This window comes from Neofelis nebulosa, chromosome 18 (genome assembly GCF_028018385.1).
Source record: "Neofelis nebulosa isolate mNeoNeb1 chromosome 18, mNeoNeb1.pri, whole genome shotgun sequence".
Lineage (NCBI taxonomy): Eukaryota > Metazoa > Chordata > Mammalia > Carnivora > Felidae > Neofelis > Neofelis nebulosa.
The window spans coordinates 5,839,862-5,862,555 of record NC_080799.1 but is presented as its reverse complement, the minus strand read 5'-3'; the positions used below and the strand labels follow the sequence as shown (position 1 = coordinate 5,862,555).

Genomic DNA, 22,694 nt, shown 5'->3' with positions numbered 1-22,694 from the left:
AGTTGTGGTTGGCCTGCAGGCGGGACTGTCCCCTGTCCCTGAGTGCAGGCCACAGCATCTCCTAATGACTCCTGTGGCCCCTTGCTGAGGCTGCTGGTTCACCCTCCACCTCCACTGTGGATGGAGCTCCATTCTGGGTGGCCGTTCTGTGGACCAACACTCACCACGCACCGTAGGGTTTCTAGCTGGTGGGTTTGGGGAGCTATTGTAGACGGAGGTGCCCGTTGAACATAACCCGTGAGCTGGAGGGTCCTCCACCTCAGATGGGCCCCTGTAGACCACCAGCTGGCCGGTACCCTCTGGTAACTGCGCATGACTTAGAGCAGAGCACAGTGGCTGGGCCACAGAGAAAAGGTGTTGGTGGAGACAGAGCAGGCAGCAGGATGGAGGGACTCTGGAGAAGCAGAGTCTGATGTCTTGCCCCATTGGGCAAGGTGGTCCAAGGGAGCCCGGGCCAGCAAGCTTAGCCAGCCCAGGCCAGGAAGGGGGTTTGGATGGTCTCTGTGAATCCTCGAGCAAGGTGTCAAGGGCAGGAGGTAGGTCCCAGTACCTGTCTCGCTTTGACCTGCTCAGTGTGGTGATGCACTTGGTGGGACAGAAGCCTGGAGTAGCTGCTGGTCCTTTTGCACTGTAAGGACAGAGTTTGTCCGAGAATATAGCCAGCTCAGAGGGCCTGGAGTCAAGAACTGAGGATAGATAGATTACTGAAGACCCATTTTGACACCTGGATCCAACTATACCTGAAGCCAATATTACCCCTACTCCTAAATCTTCACTTGTATGACCCAAGAGATTACTCTTCCCCCCACCCCCACACTTCATAATCAAATTGAGCTGAATACTTTCTGTTACTTGCCACTGGAAGAGTTCTAATATACTTTCCTCTTCTACACGTGAGTTTATTCACCTGTAAAGTGGACACAGGATCTCTCAGAGAGGATTCCAATAACCTAGTATATAAAAGAACTTGTAATTGACTTTTTGAGAGGCAAAGAGAGCAAGCAAGCAGGGGAGGGGCAGAGAGAGAGAGAGAGAGAGAGAGAGAGAGAGAGAATCTCAGGCAGGCTCCATGCTGTCAGCACAGAACCCAAAGTGGGGCTCGATCTCACGAACCATGGGATCATGATCTGAGCCGAAATCAAGAGTCAGACACTTTACCGGCTGAGCCACCCAGGCATCACAAAAGAGTTTGTTAATTGTGAAATATTGAGTGGCTTTGTGGGTGGGGACCTCACACTTCCTTATTATAGAAGGAGACTGCTGTGGAGGCGGGGGATTAAAGAATGGACAGAGGGTTATCTGGGGTCCCGAGCCAAAGCCAGGTCAGCAAGTGCCTGTGCCGTGGTGCAAACACCGCAGGGTCCCCTGCATCCCACCCCCACCTGCACACAGTAGGTACAAAGCAAATGAGAAGAACTATTTCCCCGGGGGCGAACGAGGTATGTTTGTCGCTGAAAACATTTTCATAACATACTTGTTTCCTCCCTCGTGCCTTGGGCTTTATGAATATCCTCGCTCATTCTGCCTGTGAGTCTGCGGCCAGATTTCTTCGCTAAATGATGAGCAGGGATTCTGGAATGTTCAGAAGAGCCCCAAGCGGGGTCCTATGTGGGAGTCAGGGATGCCCCAAGGCTGCGAGGGTGCGAAGCTTTCCATGCAGAAGGCCTGATCAGGCCCGTAAGTTGGCAAGTAATTAACTTGCTTAATGAAGGTGTGCAGGTGCAGGGCTCCTGCCCGGGACGTGCTGGGGAGCCGTGTGACATCTGCCACCAAATAGGTCTCCTGCCCTGTGGTCACTGCCTGTCAGGGGTTGGTGGGAGCAAACTAATTAGGCAGTGGGTTTGGGAAGCGTAGCCCCTTGGAGCAGAGGGCTTGGCACGCGGGAGCCCCGGGTGCAGGCAGGGGGCATGGGGAGCACGGGCTCCCTGGGACGCCTGCCCCTTGTGGGTTTGGGATGGAGGGGGAAGAGCTGCCCGTGCCCGCCAGGCTGCAGGCAGGCGAGCTGGAGCCCACAGGCTATTTCTCACCGGCCCCACCGAATTCTGTTTCCAGAAATGATGGGGCAGCCTCTCCTCCTCCCAAACCACAGGCACGAGATGCAGAAGCTTCCGGAGAATGCCAGTGCCCTTCCCTGGACCGGGAGGGCCTGTTTCAACAGCCTGCATGGGGCAGAGACACCCTGCACAGTGGCCACCCCCTGCCAGACAGCCCTTGCTCCTGAGAGGCCTCCGTCCTCGTGGTTGGTGGGGGGCTGGGTAGTGTGGGGAGCACAGGGTCTGTCAGGAGCGCTGGGTGCTCCTGGGGGATGTGACAGAGAGGGAGACTGAGGTCAGGGCTGGTCAGAGAAGGCCCTTCTGAGGAGATGGCTTTTATGGGCTGAATCACGTCCCCTGAAAATTTATATATTGAGGTCCCCAGTACCCCATTACGTGACTGGAGACAGGGCCTTTAAAGACGTGAGTAAGGTTTGGGGCACCCGGTGGCTCAATCAGTTAAGCGTCTGACTTCAGCTCAGGTCATGATCTCGCGGTCTGTGAGTTCAAGCCACGTGTGGGGCTCTGTGCTGACAGCTCGGAGCCTGGAGCCTGCTTCGGATTCTGTGTCTCCCCCTCTCTCTGCCCCTCGCCCGTTTGTACTCTGTCCCTCTTTGACTCTCAAAAATAAACATTAAAAATCAATAAAAAAATAAAGAGGCGAGTAAGGTTGAACGAGGCCATTTGGTGGCCCTAACCCAACGTGGCTGGTGTCCTTGTAAGAAGAGGAGGTCAGGACACAGACGTGCACAGGCGGATAACCACATGAGGACGTGGGGAAGACACGGCAATCTGCAAGGGATGGAGAGAGGCCTCAGAAGGAACCAGTCCTGCCGACGCCTTGATGTTGGGCTTCTAGAACTGTGAGACAGTAAGTTCCCTTTTAAGGCCCCAGCCTGTGGTACTCTGTTACGGCGGCCTGAGCAAGCTGACACAGGGTCTCTCCGTGAAGACGGGAAATGAGGCACCCAGACCGAGGGCCGCCGGTGAGGGGCGGGGTCGTGTTCCCAGTGCGAAGGGGAGTGAGGGGCAGGACCGTCCTGCTGTGTCCCCGCCTCCCTCTGGGCCGTGGGGCAGGCCCAAAGCAGGGACACTGGATCCAGAGAGACGGGACAAAATCCCGGGGCACCTCCAGCGTGAGACACAGCTGAAGGCTGTGGCAGTGGTGGCCCTGTTCACGTGAAGCAGTTTCTATCTGGGGGGCTGTGTATCTATGCACACGAAACCCACGACCTCACAGAATCCACCTGCCGAGGTCACGGTGGGTCCTACAAAGGAGAAGAGCCGGGCCCGGCTGAAGGGGCCTCGTGGTGGAGGAGCCTCACAGGCAAGGCGGGCTGCAGCTTGCAGCCCTGGGGAGCCGAGGGCTTTGAGGCCTGCAGGTGGTGTTGGTTCAATCAAACTGAATCGGCCCCGAGCTACCTCTACCCAGCTGAGGGCTGCACTCGGGCCACGCTGGCATGAGGACCCAGGTTCGAGACCCAGCTGTGAACGGGGGCTGGGGGGTGACGCTGGGGGCATCTGGATCCACACTTCTGTCTGTGACCAGGCCTTGTAAGGAACATCCTCTCTTCTGATGAGCCACAGCTCCAGGCCAACAGAGCCAGCCTCGAGATTGAGCCTGAACTCCTGGGCCCTCCCCACCACACCGGCCTGGCAGGTCAGGGTCTCGCCAAGTGTTGCGAAGGGCTGGGTTTGGGGATGGTTCAGAGTCCTCCCGAATGGCTAATGTGTCTCCCCGAGTGCCTGACACATCCCCAGGCCCCAGGCAGAATCTGGCTTCTCTCAGGATAATCGACAGGGGTCTGGATGGGAAAATGTATTTCCAGCTTCAGCTCTACCTGGGGCACACCTGGCCCGGGGCCTGGCTGTCCCTTCCCCGTGTGCCCTCAGAGCCAGCCCTGGGCTGCTGCCTTGTGGCCCTGCAGGTGTCCTTCGGGCCCACCGGGGAGAGCGGGTCCTCCCCTCCATCCCTTCTCATCACCACCCCCTTCACGGTCTGGCCCCAGTGATGATCCTAGAACACTCTTTCCTCAACTCACAGGCCTTCCCCGGCTCTCCATTACCTGTGGCATGAAGTTCACACTCCCCACTGTAATCACCACAGACTCAGCTGTCCAGCCTCCTCTCCACCCGCCTCCTACCTGAATCATGCCCCATCTGCCTGTCTTCTCCTCTAAAGCAGTGGAGTGGGTAAGGAGTGATCACTCACAGATCAGGAGCCTGAAGGTCGGGGAAGGTCGGGGTTGAGAGGTGAGTCAGTCCCGGCCACACGGTGAGTGATGGCACAGCCGGGCTCAGATTCCAGGTCTGATTTCAAGTACTACGCTCCGGCCTCACCAACAGACACGCCCACAAACAGGGTCAGGGGTGTGGATTCCACACGGCACCCTGAGACTTTGGGCCCTGGGTGCTGGGGGTCCTGGAGGAGGAAGGAGATGGTGAGATCAGAGGATAATGGATACGGGGCACTTGGTCTGGAGCTAACTCCCCACCAATAACAGTTATGGTGATTATGACGTTAACTCCAGGGTCCCTGTGTGCCCTTGCACTCTGATTGTTCATCCTCGGCCCCCCGTCCCCCACCCAAACACAGAACAGCTGCTGGGCGGGGTCCCCTGGGACACCGGCATTAGTGTTTCTTTTTCTGTGACAGAGTTTTTCCGCTCAATCCGCATACCTGTCAGATTGGGGGACATGCCACATGACTTGTTCCCTTGTCACAGCAAGTCCTCGGGCCCCGTGACCTTGACGAGCCCTTCGGATGCGCCCAAGAAGCCCGACTCAAAGGCACGAGCCCATCTGCCTCTGATGAAAAGCAAGGGGTCTAGTTTATTTATTTAAAAAAAAATTTTTTTTGGGGCGCCTGGGTGGCGCAGTCGGTTAAGCGTCCGACTTCAGCCAGGTCACGATCTCGCGGTCCGTGAGTTCGAGCCCCGCGTCGGGCTCTGGGCTGATGGCTCGGAGCCTGGAGCCTGTTTCCGATTCTGTGTCTCCCTCTCTCTCTGCCCCTCCCCCGTTCATGCTCTGTCTCTCTCTGTCCCAAAAATAAATAAAAAACGTTGAAAAAAAAAATTAAAAAAAAAAAAAATTTTTTTTAACATTTATTTATTTTTTTGAGAAACAGAGAGAGACAGAGCATGAGCAGGGGAGGGGTGGAGAGAGAGGGAGTCACAGATTCCAAAGCAGGCTCTAGGCCCCAAGCTGTCAGCACAGAGCCTGGTGCGGGGCTCAAACTCACAGACCTCGAGATCATGACCTGAGCTGAAGTTGGTCGCTTGGCTGACTGAGCCGCCCAGGCACTCCCGTCTAGTTTATTTTAGTTTAGATATGAGCCCACCGTTTGTCAAGAGATAACTGAATGTGGGGCGTCGAAGGAACACAATGAAACGCTCTTCCAGGCTGTGTTGGGAACAGGTGTGCAATCCAAGCTGCCGTCTGCAGAAGTGAGGGTTGGCTGCGTGTGTATTTTGCATTTTGAGCAGGAATAAGGGTGGGACACACCCCTGGGACGGTGTGCCCACAGGGTATCTCCACTGGAAGCTTCCAAATCACCTGCAGAAAAGGCTGGGAAAGAGAAGAACCACGCAGCGGAGGGCGGGGACCTGATTTCTGGTTGAATCTCAAGCCTTGCTGCCGTGCGTCCAGGCATGTCCGGGCTCGGCTGCAGGCTGGCCGCCTGGTGCCTACCCCCTGCAATGTGTCCCCCAAATAACTGCCCCCCATTCCCAGCAGTTCAGATGATTACAGACACCCGCCTCCCCGCCCAGCGCTAACAGCCGGTGGGGCCCGTGATGACACGAGGCTGTGGCTGGGAGGTCGCAGGGAGCAGGGCTGGCCGCTGAGAGGGTATTAAAACACAGCTTTTAGAGGTGCCATCTGTAACAATATCCCGGATAAAAGCCCTGGTCCCAGGGTCCTGTGGAACCGCTCTGGAGGGACACAGGGTCCCCGTGGGAGTGGCAGCTTCACAGCAGCAGGGCTCTGACTGCCTCCGGGTGAGGCTGCGATGCGGGCTGGATACCGCCGTGTTAGGGCTTCAATCGCGTCTCCCACCAAATCCGTATGTTGAAATCCTAAACCGCAGGACGCCCGAATGTGACCTCGTTTTGGAGATCGGGTCTTTACAGAGTTAAAATGACATCATTAGGATAGGCCCTAATCCAATATGACCAATGTCCTCTTAAAAAGGAGGACTTATGGGGGCGCCCGGGTGGCTCAGCCGGTTAAGTGTCTGGCTCTTGATTTCGGCTCAGGTCACGATCTCACGATCCCCGAGTTCGAGCCCCACTGACAGCATAGAGCCCGCTTGGGATTCTCTCTCTCTCTCTCTCTCTCTCTCTCTCTCTCTCTCTCTGCCCCGCCCCCCTCAAAATAAATAAACATTTTTAAAAAGATACATTTAAAAAAAGGGGAGGGGGGACATGTGGACACAGGCACGTGCATGCACACATGCCTGAACATGCACAACACCGCATGAGGTTAGGACTTATGTCGCCACAAGCCAGGGAACTTCCAGAAGCTTAGAGAAAGCCTTGGAACACGACTGTCCCTCGCAGCCCTAAGACACCTTGAGTGGGGACTTTCACCTCCAGAACTGTGAGACCGTGAACTTGTCTTGTCAAAGCTGCACAGGGTGAGGGTGCGTTGTTACAGTAGCTCGAGCCAATGCATGGCTGCGGGGTGCACGGGGAGTGGGGGGAACCCAGGATGCGTTGGGAGCGGGTGTGTCACAGCAGACCTCAGGATTAACTGTGGGGATAAGATGACGCCCTCCCACCCTCCCCTCAAGCAGCTGAGGTTAGGGACAGTCTCCTGGCACAGACTTCCTGCCCCACCTGCTCCCAGGATGCAGTAGGGGGCGGGGGCTGACTTGCTTGGATAAAAGAAAAGCTGCAAAGAGCTGAGGGAAAGATTAAAGTAATGAAGAACTAGCTTCCTGAGATGAGGGTAGTTGTTCTCCCTGAGAAAGCAGGGCCCTTCTCGGGCCCAGCCTGGACACGATGTCCCCTCCCTGGAGAAGCCCCCGGCCAACCCTGCTGCATCTTGCACAAGTCACTAGTGGGCTCCCTGGTTGGAGTGTTTACCGTCTCCGTGGAGGCTTGGACCCTGTACCAACCACAACAGAGAGGGTGGCCCCACACCACGCGGACACCCACTGCTGTTTCAGCGGGCTCCCTGCTTGGGCATGGACCCCGGATGCCCGGCCTGGCCCCACTGCAGACATGAGGCCTGGTCCCCCCAGCCCACCAGGGAGACCCCGAAGGCACCGGGGCCCCCCTTTGCTCCCGGCACAGGGCAAGTTCTATCTGGTGAGCATGTGCACTGGGTGTCGGTGGGGTCGGGTAATGACATCGTCTCTCCTTCCAGTAGGGACTTTTGTGGGGCTGGGGATGGTGGGCGGGGGGATCCAGGACAGGATGTAAGCAAGACAGAAATGTCCAGAATCTTCTTTGTCTTCCAAGTTGGATTGCATCCCCCCAAAAGGATGTGTTTAAGTCCCAACCTCAGTACCTGTGAATGTGACCTTATTTGAAAACAGGATCTTTGCCAGTGTAATCAAGATGAGGTCATCAGGATGAATGCTAATCCAGCATGACTGGTGTCCTTATAAGAAGAGGGCACCGTGAGGGGCCACTGGGTGGCTTGGTTGGCTAAGCATCTGACTCTTGGTTTTGGCTCAGGTCATGATCTCACAGTTTGTGGGATTGAGCCCCACGTGGCTGCTTGAGATTCTCTCTCTCCTCTCTCTGCACCTCTCCTGCTCGCACTCTCTCTCTCTCTCAAAATAAATTAAAAAAAAAGAAAAAGAAAAAGAAGAGGGCACAGTGAGAGGCCGGTGCAGCTCCAGGGGTGAGGGTGGAGAGACGTGATCGGATGTGTGTGTGATTTGGGCAACATGGGAGAAGAGCCTGGCCTCTCTGGGCATCTCTGGCTCAGTCTGCCCACAGGTAAAACCTACGCAGTTAGTCTTTCCTCCCAGGGAGGAATATCACCTTGTGTCTAAGGAATTTGACTTCTCCCAAAAAGAGGTCTGGCCTTGATCCTAGCTCCTACGAGGTAACCTTTAAGCACTGGGAATCTCCCAAGTAATGGAAGGGTCTTTGTTATTCATGGGACCCTCAGGCCACAGCTGATCATTTATGCTAATGAGGTGACTCTGGTAGACTCCTAGATAGCTTAGGTCTAGGGGATGGCTCAGGGTGGAGGCTGGCCACAGTGGAAAGACCAACCACATGATTAGAGCCCTGGGGGCTTTCAGGCATGTATTATTAGACTGACCTGTGGTAGGGGAGGGGGCTGGAGACTCAGCTGCGTGGCCAGGGGATTCAGTCATCCCTATACAGTGAAACCCCAATAAAAACTCAGGACACTGACGCTCACAAGAGCTTCCCTGACTGGCAATATATTCTTTGAGCGATCGTCACACATCACAGCTGGGAGGGGGAAACACCATCTGGGACTCAATGGGGAGAGGACCGCAGAAGCTTCAAATTTGGACTCCTGCCCGACTTTGCCCTTTGTCTCCCTTTGTTCTAATAAAACTGTAACAGTAAGTACAGTGTTTTCCCGAGTCCCATGAGTTATTCTAGTGGATGATCCAACCTGAAAGACCCTGAGCTTGAAGTTGGGGTCTTACCCTTGCCTTCTGCTAATGCCAAGTTCAACTCAACATCGCCAGGGGGCAGTGAGGGGAGAATGGGGCTGGCTCAGGTGGAGGACCCCACCCTGCCGCCCAGAGCAGATCAGTGTGTATGCCCCAAATAAGAGGAGCAACCAAGACATCTCATTATTAGGCCATCCCTTCCTCTGCTTTTTCCAAGTTGAAGACAGAGCCCCAGCCGCTCTACCTCAGCAGAAGGCTAATAAAAATGCAAACACGAGTCCCTGGTGGTGAGAACGGTTTCCCCATCACTAGCACTGTGTCCCCACGTTCCTCTTATTCTCCTCTTAAAATATTTAAGGAAAGAGTATGTCTAGACTCAAATGTAATTCTTGATCTGAAGATGCCCTTGTGGTAGAATAAGTCGTCACATAAAAAAGAGTCATTGTAGGTAAGGAAGCCCGCACGATGATCCACCTTGAAGCAGATCAGCCTTTTAAGGGTCATCGTGGTCTTGGGGGGCAGGGACGGATGTCTTTTCTTCTCTTTCCTGCATGGCCTGGACTCTAGACTGAGATACACAGACAACTCCCTTTTCATGCATCCGAGCCACCACCGGGGTCCCTTAATCCTGTGGTCATTCAAATAACGTGGGAGACTAATTGCACCCCAAAATCACTGCGTTGGAAAATTAATTTCTCTCATTGTTTGAAAACAATTTTCCGGGTGTTTCCTGGTCAATTTAGAGCAGGCTTAAGTCCTCAATTGGTTTCTTTTCATCTCGAAATGTCTGATGGATTCTTCTGAGGATTCCACTTTGAAAACGTAATTGACCGTATACAAAACAAAGCCGTTGATGGCTCTGTGACAGTGTGTGTATATACAATATTTGATGGGCTAATTTTACCACATTTTAATTACAACACTGGATGGTATTACAAATTTGTGTTCAATTAGGCTCAAGCCATCAACTGCGGAATACATTATAAATTTTGTTAAATCAGCCCAACTGATGTTACAAGCTCCCCTGTAATAGCAAGGATACTGTTGTCAGATGAATTTAACCCCCTACTCTCCATCCAGGCTTGGATTTGTCGCCGTCAAATTGGCTAAATAAAGGAATAGCAGCCTTATAATGAACATGAGCATGGACAAAATCAAAGCATAAAACGTATAGCAAAGGCCACCATAGATCTGTAATGCTCTCTGCCTGTGTCTCTACAAGCTACAGAGAGAGGTCACACAGGCAAATCGCAGTCCTGCCTTGGAGAAAAGAGAAGGCATAGAAAGTTTCAAGTCAGATTTCTGTGAATCTGACCCACCTAGCTGCTCTAGAGTCTTGATGAAAAGTTCTCATTAGAAAATAAAGGGGGATTAAGAACTGGGGTGGATATTACTCCTGTGCACCCATCTTCTGTTCTCCTCTTCCTTCCCAGCTCCCGGCAGCTGCGTCCTTGCTGTTAGCCCCGGTCTGGCTGATGATGTACGAGAAGCGGCGTGTATCACTTCCAAGCCGAGGCACCGTAAAGGAGGCACCATCCCCCAGCTTCTCCTTCCCCTGTCTGGATGGTTGAGAAGGCCCCCCATCAACCTGGATCCCTGAGTGACTGCATGGAGAAAATATATCCGGTCCCTCCACTGGTCCTGCCTACATGTGCTGGATATAGACTGTGAACTAGAATGAAATCTGTGTTGTGTTGAGTCGTTGAGATGTTAGGGTTATTTTGTTAATGCACAAAGCTTCTCCTATACTGACTAATACAAGAACTTTAAAATAACAGAAATATGGTAAGACTCAGTGACAACTCCAGTTCGGACCATCACTTTATTGTGTCTCTCCTGAGAGAGCTTTGATGAAGGCACTGCAGTATTTTGGAGGGCTTTGCATTATTATTTTGGCCCTTCATGCTCAGTGTACAAATCTGTCTTAAATTGTTCCTTGATACCTGTGTTGCCCTGGGCCATAGATTTGATTGACCTGACCTTCTCAGGTCCTATGTTTATAAAATATGGCTAGACCGGGGCACTTGGGTGGCTCAGTTAGTTAAGCGTCTGACTCTTGCTTTTGGCTCAGGTCGTGATCATACGGTTCATGGGTTCAAGCCCCATGTCTGGCTCTGTGCTAACAGAAAGCCTGCTTGGGATTTTCTCCTTCTCTCTCTGCCCCTCCCCTGCTCATGTTCTCTCTCTTAAATATTTTTTTTTAATTTTTTTAACGTTTTTATTTATTTTTGAGACAGAGAGAGACAGAGCATGAACAGGGGAGGGACAGAGAGAGAGGGAGACACAGAATCGGAAACAGGCTCCAGGCTCTGAGCTGTCAGCACAGAGCCCGACGCGGGGCTCGAACTCACAGACCGTGAGATCATGACCTGAGCTGAAGTCGGACACTTAACCGACAAGCCACCCAGGCGCCCCACATGTTCTCTCTCTTAAAAAAATTTTTGAGAGATAGAGAGACAGATCACAAGTGGGGGAGGGGCAGAGAGAGAGAGAGAGAGAGGGAGACACAGAATCCGAAACAGGCTCCAGGGTCTGAACTGTCAGCCCAGTGCCTGATGCAGGGCTTGAACCCACAAGTTGTGAGATCATGACCTGAGCCGAAGTCGGATGCTTAACCAATTGAGCCACCCAGGCACCCCTAAATAAATAATTTTTTTTAAATGAGGCTGGACTTCATTCATTCATTCATTCATTCATTCATTCATATAGTCTAAACATCAGATATGTTTGGGACTATGTTAGGAGCTGCAGGGGAATAATTGTAAGAGCTGACAGTTATTGGCAGCTTGTCATGGGGCAGACATTGTGCTGAATGTTTCACAGGCATTGTGAGACTTCATGCTCCCTCCCCCTCCCCATGTGGCAGGTACCCTCACCCCCATTTTACAACAGTGGGAATGGGAACCAAGGAGAGTAGAGACTTTGCCCAGGGAGTCCCCACAGGAAGTGACACAGCCAGGGTCTACACCTGGCCTCTTGACTCAAAAGCCTAGGTCTCAGCCCAGACCAGTGGCAGATGAAGCCCCCTCCTGCTGGCCCCATTTCTGAACCACCCGCTAAACCCTTCAAAGCCTCTCTGCTGTTCTTAAGATCATGGCTTATACCCCTACCCTGGCTTCATGGGCCCTGGTAATCAGGCCTCTGAGGCTTTAGCGCTGTCTCCTCAACCCCTGTCACTCTGCCCCATCTGAGTGTCTACCTAAGAAAACTTCCCTCCTCCAGGGCACTCCCCCAAGGCTACATTTCCCACGAAGCCTCCATGGTCCTACTCCCCCACTGCTTAGTGTCTGTTCCTCATGTGGCCTCATTTGTTTACTCCTGGTTGGTCACTTCACGGGCCCAGGGTCCCTCATACTTGTCTCCCTGGCCCAGCGCAGTGCCTGGTGCACAGTGGGGTTCAGTGCCCATTGGCCTAGTTATATCCGAATGCACCTACTGGGGGTGGAGGCATTCCCAGCAGATCCAGAATGGTCGTCAGCCCTGCACTGGGGCCACCACGACCTCAGTGATGGCAGACCAACTCTGAGAAGTGACATCTATATACATATATATATATGTGTGTGTGTGTGTGTGTATACACAAACACACACACACACACACACACACACACACACACACACACATCTACATATACATCTATATAACCCTGGGCTCAGCGGCTCCCCGGAGTCCCTTCCCCCATTAACAGAGAGTAATGGCTGCCTGCAGGTGATTCGGCACCACCTACTCCCCAATAGCAGCCATTAGCACTCCTGTCCTTTGTGGTTAAGAGGACACAGCCGAAGGGAGAGTTGAAAAGAGCCACTTCTCTCCATCCGAACCCAGCCCAGTTCCTGGATCTCTCCAGCCATGTGTGTCTCAACAAAGCCACCGCTTCCTGGGTCCACCCAAGCTACTGGATCAGAAGCTGGGGACGACATTTGTCATTTCAAACAGATCACCAGGTGGCCGGGGTGAGGCCCGGATTCCAGAACTGAAGTCCAAAACCTCCAACATCAAGACGGCGGTATTTCCCAGGGGTTATGAAGCTGGAAGATTCTTCCTAGAAGGTGACCATCTCTCCCTGGGGCAGCTCTTCTCGGTCCTGGTGTGGTTTTGAATTATAGACTTTCTGGGCCAGGGCCAGGGCAGTGGTATTTTTTAAAGCTCCCAGGTAAGTCCAGTGTGCAGTCAGGTTAAGAACAGCTCTGCTGAGGGGCACTGAGCAGAGACAAGAAAGAGGGGAGGCTGACCCTCTGGAAGACGATCGAGACCGCGCTGCCTTCTCCCTGCCTCCCCAGCCTCCAAACATGAAAGATGCTGCTATCAGAGGAAGGGGACAGAATATTCTGAAGTTCCAGCCGATGTCCGGAACCTGCATTCTACTGCTGAGAAGGCGTCACTATGGGATGTCTGCTGATTGCAGGGTGTACAAACCGGCTGCAGGTTGATGGAGCCCACTTCCCTTCACCACGACCCCCTGCAACTTTGGCCCTGCCTTATAACCTCATCTGTAAAATGGGAATATTATCTCCCTTGCCAGGCTCCATCAGGACTCCAGCGTGATCGTAGTCACAAGTGCCAGTTAACTGCACAGGACACATCTTTCATTCACTTGGTCACTTGACAAACATTGGCTGAGCAGCTTTGGCTTAGGGGGGCACCGGGCTGGCGGTTCAGCATTGAGAGTGGCCGATGTGCAGCCAAAATTCCATCGATTGGACCCATTGTGAGGTCATGGGGTCCTCTCTCTCTCTATATAAAGTATTTGTAGGTCAGCTGGTGGGGGGAGACATTCCAGAGACAGGCCAGGAAAGCGGGCATTTAATTTCACAGACCACTGATGGTGTAAGAGTTAGGGAGGCTGGTTGTCTGGATTTTAAAATTAAGTTTGGCCAGAGATTTAGCTGTTAACACTTCTCCCTCCCCTCTTTTCCTCCTTCTTTTGGTGTCTCTTTTCTCTTTCTATTTTCTTTTATGGATAGAGTCCATTGTACTGTTATCAGCATTACTTGTCATCCACTATTTTCTTTCCAACAATAAAACCCTCCTTGGTGTCTCCATTTACAAGGATATCTGGAGTTATTTGCATTCTGACAGCTTAAATCACGCGTTTTAAGACCGGTCACGAGGAAAGCAGTAAATCTATGACTTAGCTTCAGTCCAAACAAATAACACAAAAAGGTCTCAGATCACAGCAATAAACACCAGCAGTGCTTGGCGACTCATTAGGGTTCAAGATTCATAACCGTGATGGACAAGTATTTTAATAGAAAGAGAAAGGGCAGTGGGAGACCAAAACGTTCCTTTTTCTTCCTTTTGTTCCTTCTTTTCTCTTTATTTAGGCCTCCTGGTTGTGATTTTAGATGATAAGTTCTCAGGGTGAGAGAGATCTGAGGCTTTCTGATTTTGATTTGTAAATACAGTCCGAGATGTGCTTACACAAGCAGAGATGGCAGGAAAAGGAAACGGGAGTGAGGAATCACTGGGTGAGTCAGAACCACGTCAAAGAAACTCCCACTCCATTTCCTTACTAACATCCCACCTTGTTTGGGGTCAAATTATCCTCTATTTACAGAGCTCTGTGACAATCCGTGATTAGTTATGACATCACCATAGTACCTCTCTTTGTGCTGGAGTGCCCCGCTCTGCTCCGGCACGTGTGGATTCAGATACTGTAACGGTCACCCATGGCTGCATAACAAATTCCCCCAGAGTCTTGGCAGCATAAAACAGTAAACATTTATCATCTCACACAATTTCTGTGGGTCAGGAATGGGAGCGCGGCTTAGCCAGGGGCTCACTAACAAGGTTCAGTCAAGATGGTTTTTGGTGCTGTCATCATCTGAAGGCTTGACCCGGACTGGAAGATCTGCTCGCTCGCATGGCTGGCAAGCCAAGTGTTGGCTGCTGGTGGCATTCGGGCCTCCCCACAGGGTACCACCTCACAACACGGTGGCTGGTTTCTTCCAGGGAGAGTGACCCAAAAAAAAAAACAAGGCAGAAGCCACAAGGTCTTACTTAATCTAGTGTCTCAAGTCATGCTGTCATTTCCACAACATCCCAGGGATTATGCAGGTCAGCTGTGTTCAGTGTGGGAGGGGGGGGGGCCTTCTTGGATAAGAGCCACCACAAATACAGAAGATCTTCCCCAAGCTCCCTGTGAATGGGTTAGGAAATGCTTTGAAGAACATCATGTACAAGCCACAACAAAGCCCGTCCCCATGTTTTCAGGGGCTTTTCTTTCAGGAAGGGAAGGAGAAAAGCATGGCAAGCAGGTTGTATCTTGCATGCTCTTGGATATCAATTGGTGGGGCTATCTGGAACAATGGAATGAATAGCACCAGTCTGGGCTCAGCAGGAAAGCATGGTGATCAATTGGCGATGCCTGCCACAGGCACAGGAATGGGGACTGGTGACACAGATGCACCCGTATTGCTCTGACTTACCATAGCCAGGCTCTCTGGGGGACATAGGAGCAGTCAGTCATAGTAACAAGCAGCAAGCACTGGGTTAATTATGATACCAGGTAGAGTCACAAGACCCCACCACCAGACAGCTGTGGAGGTGACCATCCACTGATGAGCAGCTTGGGAAGAGGCCCTCCCCACCAAGAGGCTGTTCTGGTCCCAGAATCACATGAATGAATCACAATCTCACGAAGCCTAGAACCAGAAACCTCCCTAGAGGCCGTTAAGTCAAGTGTATTGTGAACAGTTTTTGGTTTCAGACCCCTTTAAAACAAATCCCCTCCAGGACCACATACAAAGCAGGTAAAGATAGAATTGTTCAGGTGGAAGTGAAGTGGGAGCTTGGAGCCTGCCCGCTCAGACTGCCCCTGTGATCATCACCAGGGTCTCTGATGTGTCTCTGTTGGGGTTCCATGGGGTATGGTTTGAAAACCACTGATTTACCCCATTTCCTCCATTTTACAGCTTAAAAAAAGGAGTCCAAGAGAGAAGCAGGGATTCTCAAGAACATGTTGGGAGAGGGGTTCCTGGCTTAGTTTTTGCAGCGTTGGGTCCCTGGATGGTCGTTGCTCCAATGTGGGCATTACTGAGGTGGAGGGAGATCTGGGGCCCCCCAGGGCGGGGCCAGTGCTGGTGGCCCTCTGCTTAGCAGCAGGACTGACAGACAGGCGGGCTGAGGTGGGGACCAGTGTGCCTGGGATGGCAGCAAGGGCAACTTCTGCTCCTGTCCCTTCCACTTTCAACATCCTCGACACACATGTGCCCACTCATGTGCATTTATGTCACGCACGTCCAAACCCGCAGGCATTGGGGATTTTTTATAGCCTAATGAGACAGTGTTCCAAGTGTGTTTTTACCTTTCCCCAGCTCACAGAATGAAAGCAGCAGGCTGGGCTTCTGTGCATCTTCCACCAAGGGCTAATTTAGTTGTGATTTGTGGCAAACATTTATGGTTTAATAAAGTGACTTTCCGGTTGCTGTGTTTATCACAGCTCAAGTGAGGAGCCTCACGGGGGAAGCATCTGGGGCTGATAATTATTAAAATAAAACCACTTTTGTGAGCCATTCTGTCAAGCTCCTTCAGTGACTCAACCTCCCCCAAGCCCAAATGTGAGAAAAGAGAAAGATCAGGGAGGGGGAGGCTGTGCCCAGGCAAGGGGTCATGTCAGGAAGGGTGTCCATGGGGCAGGCAGGACAGAGCCCTCTCCGTGTGGTGACTAAGGAAACCACCCTATGTGCCACCTCTTAGCCACAGAAGTGGCACCAACATTGTGACCACGTCATATGCAGAACATATAGAAATGACTCTGCTTCACTTTTTTTTTTTTGTGAGATCTGGGCATCCACAGGAGCCCTGACCTCCATGGGTTTTGGGGTATAGGCTCCATTCCAATAAATGGGGACCCACCACTCTTTGGAAATCAGAAATTTCTGATTGCAAATGGTCACAGGCTGAACTGGGCCCCCTTCCCAATTCGTATGTTGATGTCCTAACCTCTGGGCCCCCAGAATGTGGCTGTAGTTGGTAATGAGGTCTTTAAAGATGGGATTAAGTTAAAATGAGGTCAGTACGGTTGACCCTCACCAATAGGACCAGTGTCCTTATAAGAAGAGATTAGGACGGGTGCGTGGGTAGCTCAGTTGGTTGAGCATTGGGCTCTTGATTTCAGCTCAGGTCACAATCTCATGGTTGTGAGATGGTGCGCTAACAGCACAGAGCCTGCTTGGGATTCTTTCTCTCCCTCTTTCTCTCTGCCCCTCCCTTACTCTCTCTCTCCCTCTCTGCCCCTCCCCCTGCTCGGGCTCTCTCTCTCAAAATAAATAAATAAACTTAAAAAAAAAAAAAAAAAGAAGAGGGGCACCTGAGTGGCTCAGTTGGTTGAACGTCTGACTTTGGCTCAGGTCATGATCTCGCAGTTCATGAGTTCGAGCCCTGCGTCGGGCTCTGTGCTGACAGCTCAGAGCCTGGAGCCTGCTTCGGATTCTGTGTCTCCCTAGCTGTCTGCCCCTCCCCTGCTCATGTTCTGCCTCTCCCTCTCTCTCAAAAATAAATAACATTAAAAATATTTTTAATTAAAAAAATTAAAAAAAAAAGATACTAGGTCACAGACACACATGGACAGAAGACCACTGAGGACACGGGAGAAGAGAGTCATCCACATGCCAAGGAGAGAGGCCTCAGGAGACACCAACCTGCTGACACCTTGACCTCAGACTTCCAGCCTCCAGCACTGTGAGAAAACTAATTTTGGGTGTTCAAGCTGCCCGGTCTGTGGTATTCTGTTATGGCGGCCTGAGCGGAATAACTCTCACATGACCCATGGAGATAAAGTAGCCTGTTTCTTCTCACTAACTCAGACCCAGTGCTCGTCTGAGAATGTCAAGGATGCTTGGGCTGGAAGGATTCTGTCTCAAGGTCAAGTTAGCCAAGACTTTTAATATAACATTGTTGAAGATAGTAAGTTTTTCAGGCCCCTGAGGACTCCAGAGGGTTGTTGCTGAGGTAAAGTCTCCTTTCTGAGAGCTGTTGCCTGCCTCACCTAAGACAGGAGGAGGCCAGAGGAGTATTAATAGGTCTTCAAAGTCATTCGTTATTTGTTGTTGCATATAGCCATTCAACAAACACCAATTTAGCATCCAGCCCTATAGCCTACTAGAGTTGATCCCAGCCAGCAGAGGGATTTCCTCTTCCCAGAATGTGTTCCTTTGATTTCCTTGTAAAAACTCAGGCTTTGGGGCTCCACCTCAGGGCTGATGACTCAGAACCTCTAGGGGCGTGGATCCCTGGGAATCCACCTTTTGAATGTATTTTCTGTGCGATTCTGGTGCAGATGAGCGTTTGAGAGCCTGTGCTGCACCGTAACCCCAGTGCTGGTCATTTGGCCTCTGCTCAGACTCCCAAGGGGGCCTGTCTCACATGCTGTGGCCGTGACAGGCCATGCATTTCTTTCTCTTGGAGCTGAAACCCGCCTTCTGCGGCTTCTATCCTAGGGTCCTGGCTGCACCTTCCAGGTCTCCCCCCTTCCCAACGCCCTTCGGGTGTCTGAGGACACACATGTGGGCCGCTAGAGGTGGAAGAGAAGAGATGTCACTGAAGGGAAGAGCAAGAGGGGAGAGAGAGACAGATAGGAGAGAAAGTGCTAGAACACGTGGGTGTCTCCATTCCCACAGAAGGGAGTGATGGGGAGATAAGCCAAAAATGAGACAATATTTTACAATTTTCACCTCTGTGCTTTTCTTTTCTGGAAGTCAAGGGCATTCATACAGCCTCAAGATGAACTGTGATGGTCGAGGCTGAGTTTCTAAGAGGAGTTCCTCTTCAGCTGAAGGGTACTCAGGAAACAGTCCTGGCGAAAGAAGCAGAGAAGATTCCAGAAGAGTGCCACCCAAATAGAAATAGAATATGGGCCACATTGAAAATAAAGAATAGGGGCGTCTGGGTAGCTCAGTTGGTTAAACGTCTGACTTGGGCTCAGGTCATGATCTCATGGTTCATGAGTTTGAGCCCCACGTCGGGCCTGCTTCAGATTCTGTGTCTCCCTCTCTGTCTGCCCCTCCCCTGTTCACACGTTCTCTCTCTCTTTCTCTTTCTCAAAAATAAACATTACAAAAAATAAGGTCACCATTTGTGTTAATTATCTATTACCTCAAACTTAAAAGAACAAAGGTTCTACATGGTCTCTGTAGCTCAGGGATTCCGGAGGAGCTAAGCTGGGTGATTCTGGCTCCCGGTCTCTCATGACACTGCAGTCAGGTGACCAGCCCAGCCTGCTGTCATCTGAAGGCTTGACTGGGGCTGGAGGAGCCCCTTCCATGAAGTTCACTCACATGGCTGCCATGTTGGTGCTGACTGTTGGAGGGAGGCCTCAGTTCTCCACAGGGCTGTTGGAGTATTCTGCTGCCATGGCGGCTGGCTTTGGCTACAGTGAGAGAGCTAAGATGTACAAGGTGAGGCTACAATGTCCTTTATGACCTGGACTCTGAAGTCACACTCCCTCATTTCAGCAACATTCTCTTAGTTACACAGACCAGTCCTATCCACGGAGAGAGGACTACACAGTGTGAACTCCAGGAGGTGAGAAAGCCGTTTTTGTTTCAGGAGTGCATGTGTAGCTCATGTTGGTTCCAGAACTTTCTTTGAAACCCCTGGGAGAGAAGTGGTCTTCTCTACCAGCAAGGCCCGTAACTAGGTAGAAGGCCTGCGTAATGCTGATTCTAGAATAGCTTCTCAGGACTTCTCATGCCTTGTGCATTTATTTAACATGTATTTTTTTATTATAAAAATAATATGAATTCTTTATAGAAATATTCTAAGATTATTCCTAATCTTGCCACTTAGGGGAAACTCTTGCTAACATCTTGGTGTATTTCTTAGTTTCTTCCCCTCGGTCTCTGTCTGTCCATGTCTGTCTGGCTTTCTGTCTTTTCCCACCGCCCCCCATCCATCATCCTTTTTATAGCGAGACATTTAAGCTGATCTCGTTCCTGCACATCTTCTGTGGCATAAAACTAAAAATAATAGCTAATGAGTCATGGTATCTCCAGGCTCTGGATCCCCAGCAACCTGGTGGTTAGGGGCTTGGAGCATTCTCATTACGACTCCAGAACAACCACGTGGGCCCTGGTCTACTTGTTACCCCAGGAGCTGGCAGGACACCACTGGGGCCTCAGCCTTTGTTGGGGTCAACGTCAGAGCCTAGAGGCCCCGCCTGGCATAATAAGTGGGGAGGGGTACTCCCTGCCTCCAAGCCTTTGGCAGATCTGGCTGTGGGTCTAGGGAACAGGGCAGCTGTGAATTCTGTGAGTTCCATGGCCTGGGGCAGGCTGGCCTTCAAGGGGGTGATGCTCACATTTGCCCTTCTGCACTGGATTTTTTTTTTTTTTTTTTTTTTTTTTTGAGAGAGAGAGGGAAGGAGGGAGGGAGTGCAAGTGGGGGAGGGGCAGAAAGAGAGAATCTCAGGCAGGTTCCACATTCAGTGCAGAGCCTGACACGGGGCTCGATCCCACAACAGTGAGATCATGACCTGAGTCGAAATCAAGAGCCAGATGCTCAACCGACTGAGTCACCCGGGTGTCCTTTCTGCACTGGCATCTAACGCGTGGCCTCTTCCCGGGGTCAAATTCTAGTTGCCTCTGATGGCAGCCGGACGGACTGAACTGTGGATGGAGCAACTCTCTTGACCCCTCGCACCACTCCTCCCTCAGAGCTGGGGCCTGGCTCCCACTGATGTGCACAAACCTAGCCCTGCCAGAGCAGGACACGCAGGGGGAGGGGCTGGCTGGCGGGGGTGGTGCACAGGGCACCTGGGCTAGCTAGCCGCCCGCCTAATCCCAGCCTCTTTCCAGCCAGCCTCTCCCTCTTTCCACTTTCTTTTACTTTTGGTTCCACCCACCTTTAGGCCCTACCAGCTCATGTCTACACCCCAACTCTGAGTCACCCCTGCCTTCCAGCCCGCTCTCAAGCCCCTCATCACTAATTGCTATCATCATTCGCCACCACACCTGAATTTATGCTAACGAGGTCACTCTGTGTGGGCCCCTAGATAGCTTCAGGATGGGGGCTGGTCCCCAGAAAGACTAAACATGGGACCAGAGGGTGAAGACTTTTATGGAGCACCTGGGTGGCTCAGTCGGTTAAGCGTCTGGCTCATGATTTCGGCTCAGGTCATGATCTCACGGTTTGTGAGTTCAAGCCCCATGTCGGGCTTGCTGCTGTCAGCTCAGAGCCCGCTTCAGATCCTCTGTCCCCCTCTCTCTGCCCCTCCCCTGCTCTATCTCTCAAAAATAAACATAAAATGATTAAAAATTAAATAAAATAAATTAAACAAAGAAGGTGAGAACTTTCAGCCTCACCAGCCCCTCCCCCCAGACTATGGGGAGGGGAGGGGTGCTGGAGATTGGGTTATAAACGTGCATCAGCTCCTGGGCTGGTGAACACACAGACTCACTGGGAGGGTGGTGCGCCCGAAGAGGACGCGGAAGATCTGTATCCCTTCCCCCACACCTGGCCTCTTCCTCTGATTGTTCTGGAGTTGTATCCATTATAGGAAACCCAGTAAATGTGAGCAGTGTTTTCCCGAGTTCTGTGAGTTGTTCTAACAAATTATCAAACCTGAGGAGGAGGCGTGGGCACCCCTGAATTGACAGCCGGCCAACCACAAGTGCAGGTGGCCCCTGGGACTTGTGACCGGTGTCTAAAGTAGGGGGCTAATCTTGTGGGCCTGAGTCCTTAACATGCGGGCTCCGTGCCAACCCTGGGAGTTAGCGTCACAATAAGACTGAATTGCAGGACACGCCATTGGTGTGTGGGGAGTTGGAGAACTGGATGTCAGAGAAGACATTACATTTTTGGTGTCGGGAAGGAAAAGGACATCAGACAGTCCTCGTAAACGGAGACATGTGGGAGCAGATATGAGGGACCAGCCAGAGATCTGGGGGCTTCCGGTGTGTGGCGAGCCCACTCCGCCCACGAGCCCGGCCATGTAATGGGCTGCACGTTTGTGCCCTCCTGCTTCTTCCAAGGAGCGGCCAGGGTCATGGGCACCGGTGGTGGGGTCACCACAGCACGTGAGCAGCAAAGCTGGGGACCCTGGTGCTTTGTTGGGAGAATTTACTGGATCAATCGAACAGGCAGCCTCCCAAAGTGTTACTTCCTCTCTTTTGTTGTTGATGAGATTCTGATGTTAACTCTACCAAACGTGTCTCATGCTGCACATACTTGGAAACTGGCTTTTTATGTTGCTCATTTAGAGAAGAACGAAGCCTTCCTTGGAACACAGGTTGCAATTATTAAGTCACAGCCAAGGAAACACTGCTGATATCTCAGGTTTGCAAGAAAGCGGGAGTTAAGTTATTAATTTGGAATCTCGTATATCAAGGCCATCGGTAACCTCACCCCTGTGTTCTTGCCATGAGATCTCGTTCCCGCTCAAGTGGGGATCCATTTTTCATCCAAATAATTCTTAGCTCTGTCAAAATAATAATCTAACCCCTCCCCCATCTCAGCATGAGTTCTGGCCAGGAAAAAGCAAAGAAATTTCTGTTCTCAAATTCTTCCTCTGAGCTAAGTAGGCCAGCATTCATCAAGAAATACACAGAATTTGTTTCCTTAAAAAAATTGGTTTGGCTTCTTTCTTGTTCATTCAAAGAGAACTTGTCTGACAAAAGAGAGGGGAAAAGAGAAAATGAGGGACAGATCAGGGAAGGAAGGAAGGAAGGAAGGAAGGAAGGAAGGAAGGAAGGAGGGAAGGAAGGAAGTTAGGAAGGAGGGAGGGAGGAAGGAAGGAGGGAAGGGAGAAAGGAAAGTGGTTCGATGCTCTCTATGGCTTAGAGCACGGACTCTATCACCAAAGACGCCTGGATGGGGGGGGGGGGAGGGGGCGGGGAAGAGTCAGAGATCCCTGGGGTCTCCCATGTGTTCTATGACATCTCAGAGTCTCTATTTCTTTCTTTTTTTTTTTTTTTTTTTTCAACGTTTTTTATTTATTTTTGGGACAGAGAGAGACAGAGCACGAACGGGGGAGGGGCAGAGAGAGAGGGAGACACAGAATCGGAAACAGGCTCCAGGCTCCGAGCCATCAGCCCAGAGCCCGACGCGGGGCTCGA

General features: G+C 51.6%; 1 long non-coding RNA gene across 6 annotated transcripts; it reads right to left on the bottom strand.

Annotated features, from left to right (window-relative positions):
* Positions 1–813: 813 nt before the first annotated feature.
* LOC131501019 (uncharacterized) lies at positions 814–21,220 on the bottom strand. Of its 6 annotated transcripts, XR_009256578.1 has the most exons (5): positions 18,736–19,272; positions 18,315–18,436; positions 4,714–4,841; positions 4,246–4,455; positions 814–950 (listed from the first exon to the last, which is right to left on the bottom strand). It is a non-coding gene; the product is annotated as an uncharacterized LOC131501019 (long non-coding RNA). The 6 variants fall into 6 exon arrangements; XR_009256577.1 differs by lacking the exons at positions 814–950; positions 4,246–4,455; positions 4,714–4,841 and adding exons at positions 13,865–14,779; positions 21,202–21,220 and having other exon boundaries at positions 18,736–19,009; XR_009256575.1 differs by lacking the exons at positions 814–950; positions 4,246–4,455; positions 4,714–4,841 and adding an exon at positions 13,865–14,779 and having other exon boundaries at positions 18,736–19,135.
* Positions 21,221–22,694: the final 1,474 nt, after the last annotated feature.